Consider the following 13,494-nt stretch of genomic DNA (forward strand, 5'->3'; position numbering starts at 1 on the left):
CATTGGTAAGTTTCTTCTTTTCTTTAGCAGAAAAGAGCTAAGAATGTGCATTTATGCAAAAGAACTTGTCAAATGCTTTTTTTTTTTGCCATCAGTTAATATAATCATGTAATTTTTCCTCCTTAGTCTGTTGATATGGCGAACTACATTGATTGCTTTTCAAATTTTGAATCAGCCTTATATCCCTGGATATTCAATAACTTAGTCATGGTGTATAATTAAGGAAAAATATATATTGCTGAATTCTATTTGTTGACATTTTGTTAAGTATTTTTATATCTATCTTCATGACAAATATTGTCTGTAATTTTTAAAATACTGTTTTTATCTGGTTTTGGTATGAGGGTAATATTAGTTTCATAAAATAAATTAGGAAGTATTGCCTGATTTTTATTTTTGTAAGAGATTTTGTAAAATTGGTGTTTAAACTGTTCAAAACACTTGTCAGAATTCTAGAGGGAAATTATCTGAACCTAGAGATTTCTTTTTTGTGAGTCTTAAAATTTCAAATTCAATTACTTTAATTCAAATTATCGATTTCATCTTGAGTGTGTTTTGGCACTTTATAAGTTTCAAGGAATTGGTCCATTTAATCTGAGTTGACAAATTTATGTTTGTAGAGTTGTTTATAGTATTCCCTTATAATTTTAATGTTTGCCATATCGATATATTTATTCCCTCTTTCATTCATGATATTGGTAATTTGTGTCTTTCTGTTTTCTTTGTTAGACTTGCTAGCGGTTTATTGATTTTATTAATCTGTTAAAATAACTCTTTGTTTCATTGATTCTCTACTATGTTTCTGGTTTCAATTATATTAATTTCTGCTATTTATTATTTCCTTCCTTCTTTCTATTTTGGTTTTCTTTATTTATTTTAGAGACAGGGTCTTGCTCTGTCATCTAGGATGGAGTACATGATTATAGCTCATCGTAACCTTGAACTCCTGGGCTGAAGCAATCCTCCCACTTCATCCTCCTGAGTAGCTAGGACTACAGGTGCATGCTGCCACACCTGGCTAATGTTCTTTATTTTTTGATGGAGTCTTGCTGTGTTGCCCAGTTGATCCCAAACTCCTGGACTCAAGCAATTGTCCCCGCTCTGCCTCCCAAATCACTGGGATTATAGGTATGAGACAGCTTGCCTGGCCTCTTTTAGTTTTATTTTGATCTTTTTCTAATTTTAAAAGTGGAAACTCTGATTATTGATTTGATACTTCTTTTCTGATGTAAGCATTTAATGCTGTGGGTTTTCCTCTTAGCACTGCTTTAGGTGCATTTCACAACATTTTATGTTATAGTGTCATTTTCATTCTGTTCTATGTATTTTAAAAATTTTCTGAGAAATTGAGGACTTTCTTTTTGACCCATTGATTACTTATAATTGTGTTGTATATTTTCAAAGAATTTGAAGATTTTTTATATGTCTTTCTCTTTTGATTTCTAGTTTGATTCCATTATGGTGAGAAAATAATACACTGTGTGATTTCAATTTTAATTTTGTTTAGATTTGTTTTATGGCCCTGGATATAGTCTATCTCAATAAATGTTTTGTGGGAACTTGAAAAGATAATGTGTGCTGTCTGATGTCACTGGGGGAATGTTCTGCAAATCTCAATTGAATCTTTTCATTGACAGTATTTTTGTGTTCTTACAAATTCTTGCTGATTTTCTGCCTAGTTGTTCTATCAGTTGTTGAGAGAGAGTGTTGAAGTTTCCAAGTATAATATGATTTTTCTCTTTTTCCTTTTGGTTCCATCAGTTTTTGCTTTACATATTTTGCAGCTCTGTTATTTGGTGCATGTACATTTAAGATTGCTATGTCTTCCTGGTAGATTGACTCTTATTATGTAATGTTCCTTTATGTCTCTGATAATCTTTTTGCTCTACTTTATCTGAAATTAATATAGCCACTCCTGCTTTGTTTTGACTGATGTTTATATGGTAACTTAGTATATATTTTTTCATTTGCATATGTTTTACTTATATTCTTATATTTGAAGTTAATTTTATATGACTAGCATATATTTGGGTCATGATTTTTAATCTACTCTGCCAGTTTCTGTTTTTTAATAGGTCTATTTAGACTATTTACATTTAATGTAAATATTGATATAGTAAGGCTAAGTCTGCCATTTTATTTACCTACCTGCTTGCTTGTGTGTTTATCTCTTTGTTTTTTGTTACTCTGTTTTATCTTCCTTGTTTTTCTGTGGATTGCTTGAAAATATTTTATAATTCCATTTTGAGTTATAGTATTTTTTAAGTGTATTTCTTTGTATCAATTTTTTAGTGGTTGCTCTAGGTGTTACATTCTGTATAGGTAACTCAGCAAAGTCTATTTGAGTTGATGTTTTTATCAGATTGAATAAAGTATAGAAACTTCATCTCCCTTTAGGTCCCTTTACCCTATCATATTTTTAATATAATTCTCTTAAATAGTTTCTTTCTATATATTGAGAAGTATATTAGACAGTGCTATAATTTTTGCATCAACCATCATAGTTTAGAACACTTGAGAAGCTAAGTGTAGCATGTATTTATCTATATATTTTCTCTTTTTGTCCTTTCTTCCTTTCTGCTGTTAGAAGTTTCTTTCTATCATCATTTCCTTTCCATCTGAAGAAATTTCCTTTGTTATTCTTTTAGGGTAGCTCTGCTGGCAATAAATCCCATTTATTTTCCTTTATTTGACAATATGTTGATTTCCCCTGCATTCCTAAAGGATATTTGTGCTAGATATAGAATCAGGGGTTGGTAGGTCTTTTCTTTCATTACTTGAAAAAAATCTGTCACCTCCTCTGATCTCTGTTGTTTCTGATGAGAAACACATTGTCATTTGAATTGTTTTCCTCTTTTAGGTAAAATGTCATTTTATTGTTTTCAAGATTTCTTTCTTTGGTTTCAGAAGTGTGATTATAATATGTCTTCACATGGATTCTGGAGTTTGGGGTTTGGAATTTTCTCAGCTACTCGAATCTGTAGCTTTATATCCTTTGCCAAATTTGTCATTTTTCAACCATTGTTTCTTTGAATACTTTTTAAGCCCCATACTCTTTTCCTCTTTTTCTTGGTCTTTGATCATGCAAATGCTAGACCTTTTAAAAATAATCCCACAGATCCCTGAAGCTCTTTCCCCTTACCTTAGTATGTATTCTTTTTCTTGCTTAGATTGAGTACCTTTTATTTTTCCATATTCAAGTCCATTGATTCTTTTCTCTATCCTCTTCTTTCTGCTCTTTAGTCATATTGCTAAAATATTTATTTTGTTTATTGTATTTTTTTCAATTCTGAAATTTCTATTTGGTTCTTTTAAATACCTTTTTTTACTGAGACTTTTTAATTCTTTCATGTGTTTCAAGCATTTTCATAAGTGCTCACTGAAGGTCTTCTACTTTAGCAAGTGTCCTCTGACATTCTGTTGGCAGAGGGGAAGAGGGCATTGCCTTCTTAATGCCAGATGGGAGTGGAAGTCCAGGTTACCCACTTGGCAGCATTGACACCTACACAGGGAAGGGGTTCCTTGTTACTGCTAGGTGGAGTTCAGAGTCTAAGATTTCCATGTAGCTTTCACCAACACTACTGAGGGGGAGGGGCATGCTTTATTATTACCAGGCATGAATGAAATTCTTGGATCTCATCTGGCTTTGTTCAACACCATCCTGGCTAGAATGGGATGGGTAGGGTACTTGTTGCAGCCAGGAGAGGGAGCAAGTCTAGATTCTCCTCTCAACCTTTGCTAACAATTGTGGGGCTGGAGTCACATTTTTTTTCATGGCATTTGGCTAGGGGTGCTTGGTTTATAGACAAAAGTTTTCTGCTTTGTTAGGCTGACCTTTTTCTGGTCCTTTGGTTAGGGAGATCAAGCTTTTCTTGGGGCCTTTGTTTGGTCTGTGCCTGTTGGTATTTCTTGGTTGCTGGCTTCTCTGGCACCCAGTTTGAGACATAAAGAAGCCAGGGGCAGTGGCTCACACCTGTAATTCCAGCACTTTGAGAGGCCAAAGTGGGCTGATCACTTGAGGTCAGGAGTTCAAGACCAGTCTGGCCAACATGGTGAAACCCTGTCTCTAATATAGATACAAAAATTAGTTGGGCATGGTGGCAGGCACCTGTAATCCCACCTACTAGGAAGGCTGAGGTAGGAAAATCACTTGAATTCAGGAGGTGGAGGTTGCAGTGAGCTGAGATCGCATCACTGCTGTGCTCCAGCCTGGGCGATGGAGTGAGTGAGACTCTGTCTAAAAAAAGAAAGAAGCCACTTAGAGAACTTATGACCATGTTATTCATTTCTTTTTTTTTCCCCATTTATTTATTTTATTGCATTTTAGTTTTTGGGGTACATGTGAAGAACATGCAAAATTGTTGCATAGGAACACACATGGCAGTGTGATTTGCTGCCTTCCTCCCCATCACCTACATCTGGCATCTCTCCCCTTGCTATCTCTCCCCAGCTCCCCACCCCCCAGTGTCCCTCCCCTATTTCCCCCCAACTGACCCCAGTGTGTAGTGCTCCCCTCCCTGTGTCCATGTGTTCTCATTGTTCAACACCCGCCTATGAGTGAGAACATGCGGTGTTTGATCTTCTGCTCTTCTGTCAGTTTGCTGAGAATGATGGTTTCCAGGTTCATCCATGTCCCTACAAAGGACCCAAACTCATCGTTTTTGATGGCTGCATAATATTCTGTAGTGTATATGTGCCACATTTTCCCTATCCAGTCTATCATCGATGGGCATTTGGGTTGCTTCCAGGTCTTTGCTATTGTAAACAGTGCTGCAATGAACATTCGTTTTTTTGTATTTTTAGTAGAGACGGGGTTTCACCATGTTGACCAGGATGGTCTCGATCTCTTGACCTCGTGATCCACCCGCCTCAGCCTCCCAAAGTGCTGGGATTACAGGCTTGAGCCACCTCGCCCAGCCTGTTATTCATTTCTTATGTCCTGAGATTCTTATTCACTTTGTCTTCTTTCCATATTTTAAAGTCTTTCATCCTTCATATATAATGTCCAGTGTTTTCACAGCACTTAGAAGAAGGAATAGAGAGAAATTTATCTACTCCATCTTGTCCATAACCAGCAGTTCAAGAAAGTAATTTTATTTTGCCATTAAATTTTGAGTGTCTAGAGGCCATTGCTGTTCACAAACTTTATTCAACAGAGGGAGTGTTTACCCTGAAAGCTGCATTTATATAAAAAATAAGGTGCCAACAAATTAGGAAGAAAAATGCAAACTGAGAGTATGTGATAACTTCATATACACTCCCTTTCTCTTTTATTTGTTCGCTATTATCCCTAAAAGTTATGAGAATAGAGAATGACACTAATAATGTTCTGACAGTCCTTGGAATTGTAAGAGAATATAAGACATCCCTCTCTCTTTTATTTTAAGAAAGCAGGGAATACTGCTCAGCAATAAAAAGAGATGACTTGGGTGGATCTCCAGGGAATCATTCTGGGTAAAAAAGTTTCTGAAAGTTATATACTGCATGATTCCATTTACATAGCATTATTGAAGTGACAAATTTATGGAGATGGAGAACAGACTTGTAGCTGCCCATTTAGAAAAGAGAATAGGGAGAGGGATGGCTGTGGCTGTAAAAGAAATAGCATGAGGATTCCTTGTGCTGTGCTATCTGTGGTGGTGGTCATACAAATCTACACACAATAAAACTGCATACACACACACACACACACACACATACACCTACACACACACCCCACTGGCGTGCATGTAAAAGTGGTGAAATATCAATAGATGAATGGATTGTACCAATGGCAATTTTGTGGTTGAGGCCAGACACTACCCAGAGACTTCACTGACTCTTCCCCTGCTGGTGATATTGTACTATAGTCCTGCAAGTTTTCACCACTGGGGAAACTGGGCAAAGGGTGTATGGGAGTCTCTAGTATTTCTTTTAACTGTATGTGTCAGTCTACAGTGAATTCAAAAGAAAAAAAGTTTTAAAAAGCAAAGCAAAGCATTTTGCTATTTTGTACTTTCTTCCCCTGCAGACTGCCCTACTCACTTCCTTGGTGCAAACAAAGAGGAAATTGACAGTCTAATGTGGCTTCTGCTTAATAGTCTCTTGTGTGCACAGAGAACCTGTTTTCCCAGTTGTATAAGAGTCGATTGTTCTTTTCCCCATGAGCTATTGTTTGGGCTTTGAGTAGTGAGGTGCAACGTAGTCCTATTCTGGAGTTACAACTGGGAGACTCTGACTTATGTAGGCACAATTGCTTTCCAGTGGTGTGCTTAATGCCCTCTGAATAATCCAGGTTATTTCCTCTGCACAGTCTTGAGGCTGCCTCCATGGAGACTGGCTCTGTACAAAGATGCCAAAGACCAGACACTCCCCAGAGACCTCTGGGGCCCCTCCCCTATTGAGGGACAGCAGAAGAGATATGAGCCTTTTGTGGAGGCTGACATCGCATGCAGACTTTGGCCTCAAGTCTTTGTCATGTGCCAAGTACAGAAGGAATACCATGAACTAGAAAGCTTTTGTGAGTTTAAGTAGGAGAAAAAAAATTAAGCCAGATTTGTAGGATGATTTATGTTTTTTCAAGTGTGTTCCCATCTCTAAAGGTAAACCACAGCACCCACCCATTGGGGCAGGTAGATGAGGTGATCCTGCACTAGTGAATTGCAGCATCTGACTTTCATAGAGAATGGTTTTCTTTGTAGAAACTGAGATACAAAAAAATGGATGCAGTTATGGGAACTTTGATATGAGATGCAAAATATCTCGGTAGAAAGCAGATAAATTGCCCTGATTTATGTATTTTACTGTAAAGTCGATATAATTCCTAGGTAAAATGCACAGAATTTCTCAATTTTCATGTATGAAATGTCTCATTCTCAAATGTCAGTAAGGGCCAGAAGAAAATGTGAATATAAGGAGTTAAATGCAAATATGAGGAGTTGGTGGATAAATAATAACAAAGCATGGGGCATCCTCAATAAACTGGAGATCTTGGGTTCAATATGAAAGTTTTCAAATTCAGTTTTAAAACATGGTGATGGCTGGATAATCACATCTGACCACAAATGGTTAGCAGCTGCTTCAGTATAAGTTGTGTTTGGCTTTTCTATATTATGAACCCAGAAATTAAGCTTTTCTGTATATAACAAAAGCACAAATATCAATGGCTTAAATAAGATTAGGTCATCTGGTTCTTGTTAGGATGTAGAAAGACACAAACACTTTTCTCCCATGGTGATGACAAGAATGAGCCGTATTAAAATCATATGTCTCATGGGGCTTTCAAAGATGGGAAGATATAAGGAAGCTCTGATGAACTGAATTGCAGAGGGTGCACCCTCTGTAGGTGAGCAGGGACCCTGGAGCTCTCTGGGGCAAGTACCTGAATGAGTCCAGGCAGGAAAAGAAGCAGCTGCCTACAGGTAGGAGGCTTTTCAGGGCTAAGAAGGAGGATTGTGCGTCAGGGGCCACATGTGGGTCTGGAGGAATTCCAAATACAAAAATCCATCTCTCTGCCCAACAACTCTCTTCCTTCCCTAGAATTTTGCTGGGAAAGTGGCATTAGAGAAGGGGTTGGTAGCAGGGAGAATACAGACACCCTTACAAATCTGTGAGGCTTGGGTTCTGGTGCCCTGCAGAGGGTAAACCTAAAGGTGAATCCAAACCATCTGAAACAATAACTACTCCCCAGCTTCCAAACACGAAGAAAAGATAAGAGCACTTTAATTACAGTGATGCAAGAGGCTGGGGTTTGGCTACCAGAGTTTCTTACATTAGATGTAAAGTGGTATGATATGAATTCAAGGTAGAGATTGCCAGACTGGATAAAAAAACAAGACCCAACCATATAGTATTTACAAAGACACACTTTAAATATGACACAGATACATTGAAAGTAAATGGATAGAAAAGGAAAAACATGGTTACGTCCAGACTCAATGTGAGAAGGAACTCACAAAGGCGTGGCTGATTTTGGCATTGGGAAATGTGACTCATTAGCATTGGGGCATGGGCCATTGGCACTGGGCCACATGGACCATTGGCACAGGGAGGTATGGCTCATTGGCACTGGGAAGCATGGATCATTGCTGGGAACCCTGGCTCACTGCACTGGGAGACGTGGACCATTGACTGAGAGGTTCAGCTCATTGCCCTGGGAGTGTGGACCATTGCAGTGGGAGGCAGGCAAGAACCATTACACTGGGAAGTGCAGCTCATTGCCCTGGGAGGTGTGGCTTGTTGGCACTGGGAGGTAAGGACCATTGCACCAGGAAGAATGGACCATTGCACTGGGAGGTGCAGCTCATTGCCCTGGGAGGTGTGGACCACTGCACTGGGAGATGTGGGTCATCACAGGACCGTTGCCCTGGGAAGTGTGGACCACTGCACTGGGAGGTGTGGGTCATCACAGGACCGTTGCCCTGGGAGGTGCAGCTCATTGCCCTGAGAGGTGTGAATTATTGAACCGAAATGTGTGGACCATTGCGTGGGAGGTGTGGGCTACTGGGGGCCATGTGGCATTTGAAGTATCATAGCAGAACGGGTCTGGGAAAGAGAATTCTGGGCTCAGAGAGTCTTCTATTCTTTCTTGCTTCCTCCTCTGGAATTGGCTGCCTGTTCTTCCCCAAAGGAAGCTGAGGAATGTCTGTAGCAGGCAGGCTGTGTGGGGACCTCTGGACCACAAAGGCCTGTCTCTTTCTGTGACTATGTAGGCCTGGTGGGGTGTTCTGCTCTGTGGAGAGAACATGGCTGTGGTCTTTACCAGCCCTCCATTCCTCCTCTGCTCATAGACCTGTAAGAGAAAACACAAAGCCCTTCTACCTAAAATGAAGATGTGTTGCTTCATTTTAGATAGAAGGGCTTTGAGGACTGGAGAATGCCTAGGGAGAAACAGGTGATCAAGATATACTATTGTTTCAGGATGTAATTGTAAAAAAATTTGGGCACCGAATATGAATTCAGGAATCCTTGGTCCCTGTACCAAGGCAGCCAAACTCCTGCACAATGTGGGAGCAACCCCTGGCGTTGGTGGGAGGCCTGGCTGATGCATGATGGGTCTGAAAAAACCTCTCAGGCTTTGCCAGGTGTGTGTCAGGCACTGATGGCAGCATTTGAACCAGCCTAGGTTGGCTTAGCACACCCTCTAGTGGGGGCAGGTCTAAAGAGCAGAATGCCAGCATCCTTGCCTCAGGGCAGAGATGATGCTGAACATGCACACCACATCAAAGGACAAACACACTTAAGGGACTTGTATTTAGCAATTATTGTGATTAGTCTGTTCTCACGCTGCTATAAGGACATACCTGAGACTGGGTAATTTATAAAGGAGTTTCAATAGAGTCACAATTCCACATGGTTGCGGAGCCCTCAGAATCATGGTGGAAAGCAAAGGGGCATGTCTTACATGGCTGTGCAGGGGAACTACCTTTTATAAAACCATCAGCTCTCGTGAAACTTATTCACTATTGCAAGAATAGCAGGGGAAAAACCTGCCCCCACGGTCAATTACCTCTCACCAGGTCCCTCCCACGACATGTGGGGTTTATGGGAGCTACAATTCAAGATGAGATTCCGGTGGGGGTGCAGTCAAACCATATCGGTCATCATCTTAAATTATTAGTATAATGGAATTTATTTATGTCTGTTGTAAAACAGGCCAGTCGCTTAGCTATTTCATGGGGGTTTTGAGGAATTACCATCATAACTTATGGGAGAGTTTCAGTAAATGGTTACATAAGTATGAGGAATTTTAGTGTTTTCATTAGAAATAATGCGTGGAATTTATAGGACAATTTGTTAAGAAGCTCAAGTGTATGTGTGGTCATTGATTAATCCAGGGCCACTTCTCTTTTAGAGAAGTTGGTAACCATTTTTGATTGCTGTCAATAGAGATTGGGTCCATGGTAAGCCTCCCTCCTTGGAGGGCCTTTTGGTGATCGGATGGTCAGGTGAGGAAGGGCCATAATCCTGCGCCTCCTAATTCTGAATTACATTTATTGGGCCATGCAGTCTGGTTAAGTGCCTGAGTTTATGTAAGGGAAATGAATTCCATTTCTACATGCTGGGTTCTTATCAGAGCAGAAAAATGAACTCACACTACACTGACAGGTAAATGTCACCCATATGAACAAGACACCATCTTCAATATGGCATGAAGGGGACAGAGCGTGTTTAGATGAAGCAGGCTGGTGCAGACCTCTGGGGTCGACCACAGCTGGCACTAAAACTCAGTGAGGCTGTGGCGAGAGGGATGGAGGGGATGTGGGAGGCGACTACGCCTGGAACCTCTCCTGACCTGCCCCAGTTCTTCCCAAGCCTCTCCTTGGGAATAATTGGGGGCAGGTCAGGGGAGGTTCCAGGCAGAGTCAGAGGCAGCTGGACTGGGGTGGGGAAAGCTGCTCTTGCCCTCCCTGTGAGTCTCAGGGTCAGGGTCACTGCCCTGCTTTTCTGCTTCCAGATGAGATGGAGTAGCAGGGATTGCGTTTATCCTTCCACCTGGCATCATTAACACAGGACAAAAGAGATGGGGGAAAAACAACAAAGCAAAACAGCTGCCATAAGACAGCACAGAGCTGTGGTCCCTGAGGGGCAGACAAATGAGAGGAGTGCTAGGATTTGCCCGGAGGTCGTGGCCTGGATGCTTTCCAAGTTGTGGCCCATGGATGTGGCTGCTGACATGGTGGGGTCCCTTCTGGGAAAGCACTTTGTCAGTGAACAGCAACATTCTTTTCTGATTTTTCTAGTACCATGCATTGTTTTCTCCCATTGTCCGAAAAAGGAGGCAAGAATTCAGTGTGCCACGGTCTTCCTGCGGCATCGCTCAGTGGCATACTTGAACCTTGCTTTTGTGTTTTTGTTGCTGGCTGAGTCAGTGAGTGTGCTGTGGTGTACCTCCAGCATTTGTGGAGCTTTTCAGCACCCTCTTCACAGTTTGAAAACACTCCGCAGTGTACATCCTGCCTTCTAATGAACCTCCAAATGTTCCATTTCACAGCTGTCCTTGCTTTTGAGGTACAAATATATGATTTAGTCCAGTGATCATAGACACTCACTCAAGGCTTTCGTTCTGAGCAATTCCCGTCACTGGGGCAGATTGCGGTAGAGTGGCAGGGGCAGGGGCAGGGGGAGGGGCTGACAGCCATAGCAGTGGTGTCCTCCACACGGGGCCAGAGCAGCTGCCCCTCACTGCATTAGTCCTATGGTGTGGCATTGGGGGTCTCTTTCTCCAGCATTCAGTGATTTGGTATGCTATCTTTTTTCCTTTTTTAATCAGCTTTTCATTATCTCTACTCACAAGTTATTACAATATTAATATTTATCAGTTTAATGTTACACATATGATAAAAACAGATGATTAAAAAGTATATTAACAATAAGAACCTTATTTTGTATAACTGAATTACTGAATATGCAGCCTCTTGCAATAATAACTTAGTGGACCCAACTCTACCCTCTGAATGGACCAATTTTATGATTCTCGTAAAACGTTTTGAGTTGGATATAGTTTCTTGTTGCGTCTTTCTGTGATCCAAGACTTAAGAATGAATCCCTGGGAATCAGCAATTGGAACCAGACCTCCCAGGATCAAAGAGGACAGGAGTGGGAGAAAGGACACGGGACATGACCCCCGCAGTCTCCAGCACCGCACCGTATGTCTGACTTCAGAGCATCCAGGCACTCAGGTCAAGTGCGCAGCCATGTCTCTATCCTGTCACCTCAAGTGCCTGCAACTGTGACAGTTAACAGGATATGGGAGAGAGGAGGCATATCATGGAGGAACGAATCAATCCCAATAATTATGCAGACATTTCTGAAATTTCAATACCAAGGACTAACTTCTAAAATACAAGTGTATAGACAGAGCCATAGAGCTAGCTAATAACTGAAATGCATGTACAATACACTGAAGGAGCTCCTGTGCTTACAAAACCACATATGTCTCATTTATCTCTAATTTTAAAATAATTCATTCCCTTGCTGGGTATGCAAGTGAGCGGTGGAGAAAGTGGTGCATCTGCAATGCTGGCTGGGGCTAAGGATTTCAATGCTTCCAAGCTTCGATTGTGCAAATTCTAGTTGTGGTTGAGGATCGTCTCCAACAGTTTTTTGAGTTATTCCTTAAACTCTTTCTTTTTCTACTATGTTTTCATGAATAATTCTTGAATCCATATTTATATCTAGGCCAAGTCTTCTTTCCTGTAGAAGTGTTGTAGAGTTGCAAGTTTTATTTATTTATTTAGAGATAGGTTTGCTCTTTCACCCAGGCTAGAGTGAAGTGGTATGATCGCGGCTCACTAAAACCTCTGCTCCCTGTGTTCAAGTGATTTTCCTGCCTCAGGCTCCCAAACAGCTGGGATTATAGGTGTCTGCCACCATACCCAGCTAATTTTTGTATTTTTAGTGGAGACGGGGTTTCACCATGTTGGCCAGGCTGATCTCGAACTCCTGACCTCAGGCGATCCACCCGCCTTGGCTGGGATTACAAGCGTGAGCCACTGCACCCGGCCAAGTTGTGAGCTTCAAAGATCTGATTATACTGTTTAAAAACAATAACCTTGAGAGTTCAGATGTCAGCTTCGAAGGTCCATTCTCAGAATCTGATGGTGTCTGCTAGCAATTGTCAGTGCCTGACCCGGAAGTGGTCTGTGGCACCTCAGCTTGGAGGAAGAAGTGAAGGCGCATGCAGTCTGGGAGGGAGACACCACGTAGGCAGGTTTGTGTGTACTGGTTTTGGTTTGCGCGTACTGGTTTTGGTTTGCGCGTACTGGTTTTGGTTTGCGTGTACTGGTTTTGGTTTCGTGTACTCGTTTGGGTTTGTGTGTACTGGTTTGGGTTTGTGTGTACTGGTTTGGGTTTGCGTACCGTGTCCTCAGGCAATTCTAATCCAGACTGCATTTTCTTCAGTGTCTCTGAAGCTGTCACATTTTTAAGTGGTGGCCGAAGAATTTTCTTAAATGAATTTTTAAGTTGTTTCATATTAAAAAGGTCAACATCTTCACCTGGTCCTTTAGTCATCTGGAAAACATCCCAAACTTTCTTGTGCTGACGAAATTGAGTGTAAACTGTTTCTCAAAGGGCTGCGTCATAGGGACTTGCATGCTTCTCCTCACACAGCAGAACCAAGTGCTGAATGGCAGATTCCTTTCTCTGCTGGAAATTTACAGTCTGCAGTTGATTTTCAGGCAAAAAATCCCAGGCTTTTAGGGTTGTTGTCATTTCCATCATGGGTCTCTCTCTCTCTTTTTCTTTCTTCTTTTTCTCCTTTCTTTCTTTCTTCTTTTTCCTCTTTTCTTCCTTTTCTCCTTCTTTCCCTTCCCTCCCTTCCTCTTCTCTCCCCTTCCTTCCTTTTTCTTTCTTTCTTCCTTTCTCTTTCTTTCTTTTCCTTACTTCCTTCCTTTCTTTTTCTTTTCTTTCTTTTTCCCCCTTCCTTCCTTCTTCTCTTTTTTCTCCCTTCATTCTTTCTTTCCATCCCTCCCTCCCTCCCTCCCTTCCTTCTTCTCCTCTCTCTTTTTCTCT

The 13,494-nt window shown here is 41.1% G+C and overlaps 1 pseudogene; it reads right to left on the reverse strand.

Annotated features, from left to right (window-relative positions):
• Positions 1 to 11,918: 11,918 nt before the first annotated feature.
• LOC108281222 lies at positions 11,919 to 13,203 on the reverse strand (annotated as a pseudogene).
• Positions 13,204 to 13,494: the final 291 nt, after the last annotated feature.

The sequence above is a fragment of the Cebus imitator genome, unplaced genomic scaffold (genome assembly GCF_001604975.1).
Source record: "Cebus imitator isolate Cc_AM_T3 unplaced genomic scaffold, Cebus_imitator-1.0 Scaffold222, whole genome shotgun sequence".
In the NCBI taxonomy this organism is placed as follows: domain Eukaryota; kingdom Metazoa; phylum Chordata; class Mammalia; order Primates; family Cebidae; genus Cebus; species Cebus imitator.